This window comes from Mustela putorius, unplaced genomic scaffold (assembly GCF_011764305.1).
Source record: "Mustela putorius furo isolate JIRA1106 unplaced genomic scaffold, ASM1176430v1.1 tig00000831_pilon_pilon_pilon, whole genome shotgun sequence".
Taxonomy (NCBI): Eukaryota; Metazoa; Chordata; class Mammalia; order Carnivora; family Mustelidae; genus Mustela; species Mustela putorius.
In genome coordinates, this window is record NW_025421490.1 from 1,617,073 (window position 1) to 1,621,865 (window position 4,793).

The 4,793-nt window shown below is 47.7% G+C and overlaps 1 long non-coding RNA gene across 1 annotated transcript; it reads right to left on the reverse strand.

Moving 5' to 3' along the window:
* Positions 1 to 1,030: 1,030 nt before the first annotated feature.
* On the reverse strand, positions 1,031 to 4,547 carry LOC123393372. The gene is made up of 3 exons (XR_006608141.1): positions 4,240 to 4,547; positions 2,632 to 2,934; positions 1,031 to 2,261 (listed from the first exon to the last, which is right to left on the reverse strand). It is a non-coding gene; the product is annotated as an uncharacterized LOC123393372 (long non-coding RNA).
* Positions 4,548 to 4,793: the final 246 nt, after the last annotated feature.

The window sequence follows — 4,793 nt, forward strand, 5'->3', positions numbered from 1 at the left end:
GCTTGATGCCAAAGTTCAGCAAACGACTCTTGCCGTTTGCAGGCTGACTTCTTTATTTCTGGATGTTCTCTGCAAGAATCTGTCCTATCTGGTCCTTGAGAGCGGGGCCTGGGATTGCCTCTCCTTTGCATTTTGAGTTCAATAATTCAAGGCTCGTGTTCGTGCAAACATTCGGACACGGATGGCAAAGACCTTCATGAGGCAACGGAGTCGTTGTGTCTTTTTTGCGACACTCTTCCGGTACCGTTGTTCCTCCTTTATTAGTGGTAGTTCATAGACAGATTCAGGAGGTTTCTAAACATGCTAGGCCTGGCGCAGAGGCAAATGTGAGGGACCCTCGCATCCGAGCGCCGCGAAGCATGCGAACAAAGGAGAGGACTGTTCTCCAGATACACAGGGTTTGGGCTGACGTGTCTGACAAAGGAACATGAAGAACCGGAACGAGATGGGTTTTTTTTTTAATTAGGTCTTTAAATCCGAGAAGACACTCAAAATGCCACTCGTTTCTTACAATCTGGTGCTCTCTTTTCCTTTTCCAGAAGCTACGGTGTTGCCTGCACTACCTCCCAGGCTGCAGAACAGCCTTTCCACATAGCGAAGTGGTGGTCCCCATAGGAGTGGTCCCCACTCCGGCACCTTCCTGTTGAACTGGGTTTCTCAGCAAAGCCCAGGGGTGGGGCGTGGGGGGTGGGGGAGGTTGGTTAGCCGCTGAGTGAAGCCACTTAACAGGCTGTGTGGCATCTAGTACCCAGGAGGTTTTCGTCCTTCTGGAAGGGGGACAAAGTCTTCCCAGCCATTAAGGTTCCACACAGTTATTTAATACGCTTGTGGGAACTGCTTTATCATTTTAAATCATAGATCAGCAAACACTTTCCGTAAAAGGCAAGATAATAAGCGTTCTCAGCTCTGCAGGCCATATGGTCTCTGTCAGAGCTACTGAACTCTGCCCCCACAGCTCAAAAGCCACCCTAGATAATATGTAAACAAAATGAGACGGATTGTGTTCCAATAAAACTTTATTTATGGACACTGAAATTGGAGCTTTGTCTAATTGTCCCAAATGACTAATTAATGGTCTTTGTTTTTCAGGTTTTTTTCAATATTTTCAGTATTTTTTTATTTTTTTCCAACCGTTTAAAAATGTAAAAGCCTTTCTTAGCTCATGTGTCAGATGAAGACAGGCAGTGGGCCCCGATTTGGCCCCAGGGAGGCCGAGATTTCCAATCCGCACTTCAAGCCAATAATTGACTAATAAAATAGAAATACCAACATAGACATCAGCTCCCCTCTCCCGGTTAATCTTTCGCAAGCACGCAAGATGTCAGCCATCCCTGTGGCAATTAGTCATTTGGGACACTTTTGGGAATGAAGATCAGCATAGAATTGTTCTAGTCAAAAAATTTAAAAAAAAAAAAAAAAAGAATTGTTCCAGTCAGTGCAACCCCCTTATCTTTTTTCTCCCTCGCCGTGACCCAGGTACTCACAAAGACCCGTCCTCTACCAGAGAGGAGGGATAAGTAACTGGTGTGGCTCTGGGGCTCCTTGTAATTTTATGCCTAAAGGTACTTCTTAGACAGAAGTAAATTGAAGTATGGACTTCATGTACATTCTTGCCTCTCGTTTACCTCCTCAATCTTTTTTTTCCTCCTTCCTCACATCTTTCCTTTCTGTCTTTTGAAGTTATGATTTACTATTCAGATGGGTTCTAGACTCTTCCTACCCCAAGTGTGGTGCTCTACCGACAGTACCACTGGAAGCTGGTTAGGAATGTGGTCTTTGGCCGTGCTGCAAACCTACCAGTGGGAATCTGCAATTTAATGAGGTCTCAGGGTGCCTGGGTGGCTCAGTGGGTTAAAGCCTCAGGTCACGATCTCAGGGTCCTGGGATCGAGTCCCACATCAGGCTCTCTGCTCGGCGGGGAGCCTGCTTCCCTCTCTCTCTCTCTGCCTGCCTGTCTGCCTGCTTGTGATCTCTCTCTCTCTCTCTCTGTCAAATAAATAATGAGGTCTCTGGGAGTCCTTATAATATCCTCATCATCCCGGAGAAAAAAGAGCTCAGATCAAAGCCCAGGCTTAAATCCAGTAGGGGAGTAGAGAGTTGACTTTATCGAGATTATCCAAAACTGACAAGAAAAACCAAGGATAGTAGTCAAACCTTAAAATGGGCAAGTGATGGGGCGCCTGGCTGTTTCAGTTCATGGACCCTGTGGCTCTTGATCTCAAAGTGGTGAGTTCGAGTCCCATCTTGTACACAGAGTTTACCTAAAAAAAGAAAAGAAAAGAAAAGGGAAGGGGCATGAGTGATGGCCCTGTTTTGGTGAAAATCAAAGGCGTTTTCACAGTGGCAGTCTTCAAAGTGGAAACGAATTATCTAAGACCACAGCATGATCATTGGGGGTTGATAGTACAGAGACTTAATACAACATCCCAGGATGAAGGGAGAAGGAGAAATGATACACACACACACATTCCATGTCTGGGCGTAGGGGTGCCTGCAGAAATCAGAGAAAGGTAAGCAGGGTAGAGCAATTCCTGTGTGTTCCAGAATACGAGAAATGGCAGTGATATGCTGGTAAATGTTAAATAACCAGCTCCAGGGCTGGGGGTCGGGAGAGAAAGCCCTGATTGTTACCTGTTATCGATTTATTTTCATGGCGTCCATACTCCCCCTTTGGCTGTGATGTCACTGGAGGCGGAGTTAGAGATCCACAGCAGCACACCGTGCAGACACAGGAAACACGTGCAAGCTGGAAAGCTAACAACAGTAAATCGTAGTAAAATAATTAGGAACTGATGAGTTGTATTTATGACCTTGATTTTAATATAACTAATGTAATCGTAATTTATATGACTTAATTTTTAATGATGACTGTGTTTCGCAGTTAGGTCCAAATACTCCTGACGATCAGCCCTCCTGAGGCAATACAAGCAAGCTCTAGAAAAAGAGCATTTTGGAAAATTAGAAAAAGGACATTTTCACAACTTTGGAAGTTACAGGATGCTTCCCGACATGCCCGAACAACACATCTGCCTTCCACCCCCTTGATTCATACTCGTGTCCTAGCAGATCTCTGTTCACAGATTGCAAGGAAAAGGAAGGGAGGAGAAGGGGAGGGGCGGGGAGGGGAGTGGGGGAGGGGAGGGGAAAAAGAGAAGGGGCGGGGAGGGAAGGGAACGGACTGGCAGGAAACCCCTCTCACAGTTCATCCTGCACACTTCCATGAACCTTTCTCAAGAACATTTCATTGGTGTCTGTTGTGTCAGATTATTTTAGTCAAGAGTTTTTCAGTTCCCAGTTGGACTATTTCATGGGACTTATCCCAACCACGAGTTAATACTTTCAGATATGTTCCCCAAACACCGTCGGAGCGTTGTTCCAACTTCATTCACAAATCCTCCAAGCTCCTTGCTCAATAACGATAATGCCTGGACTTGAGTTTTATCCCCTTTTTCCTCTCTCCTCAATTTTAGTGAAATGAAAACTGACAGGCAACACCAACCAAGCAGTAAGGAGAGGCAGTGGAATGGACTTAAACGCTACAATGTAAATAATCAGCTTCTTCTTCTTCTTTTTTTTTTTTTTTTTAAGATTTTATTTATTTGCCAGAGAGAGAGAGGGAGCGAGAGCGAGCACAGGCAGGCAGAGAGGCAGGCAGAGTCAGAGGGAGAAGCAGGCTCCCCGCCGAGCAAGGAGCCCGATGTGGGACTCGGTCCCAGGACGCTGGGATCATGACCTGAGCCGAAGGCAGCGGCTTAACCAACTGAGCCCCCCAGGCGTCCCAATAATCAGCTTCTTCTAACAGAGCTGACCGGTAATTTCCCCGCAAGGATTCAGAATTTTCACATTTCCAAAAATCCTTAGGAGAATCTTCCTGGTGGCGTGGATTCAGGGACCCACTGAGTCGGGACACCCCGTTCTTCATCCCAGACCCCCCAATAACTAGCCTCCCCGCCACAGTGACCATCAGTCAACCTCTCCCATCCCAGATTTACAGCCTGTAAAATAAGGGGTTGGTAGACAATGTACTATGATCCCTTTCAGCTTTTTGTTTTTAATTCTTGAAAGTAAAAATTAATTCAAACTAGCACACACACACACCCAAAAAAAGTAAAGAAAAAAAATCTAGCAAAAAACTTGTTGCTTAGCTGGGCGATCTTCCCGGTCTCCCTTTTTTAGTGGACAACACCATTTTTACTTAATTCTCTGAAAACACCAGGCCTCGCCGGGCACTCTCCTTACCACGTAACAGCTCATAAAACGCAGTCTCCATAAAAATGATTTGCATGACCCATTTCTCGGCTGCTGAGCTGTTCTGATCCTAATGCCTGGTTTTCTTCATGGTGTGGGTTTCTGCCTGCGTGACCGTCCTCCCCAGCTCTGCCTGGGACCCCGCCGTCGGGGGCTGTCGGGCTGTCTGCACCGCCCGCCCCAGCGGCTCGGGAGCTGCTCCCGCGGCCGGACTCCGCCGCGGCCTTGCGCGCGGTCCCCAGCGTCCCGGCTGGGAGAGGCTCCCACGGGGCCTCAGAAAGGAACAAATCGGAGGTCCCCGCAGGATGCCTTCATCTAGGGTATTTGAAAAACGAACTCATCCAGGCAGCAGGCTCCTCCCACCCCTCCCGTCCCTCTGCAGAGGGCTGCGATTTGCCCCGTCTCTGTGGTTGAGACGCCTCGGATCTTGTTTCCAGTTACAAACATCCCACGGCCGCCCAGGTCCCAGGTCCGCGTGATGCGGTTTATTGTGGCAACAGTTCCCGGCAACTGCCGAGCGCCTCCAGCCCTAGCTCTCGGTGTGC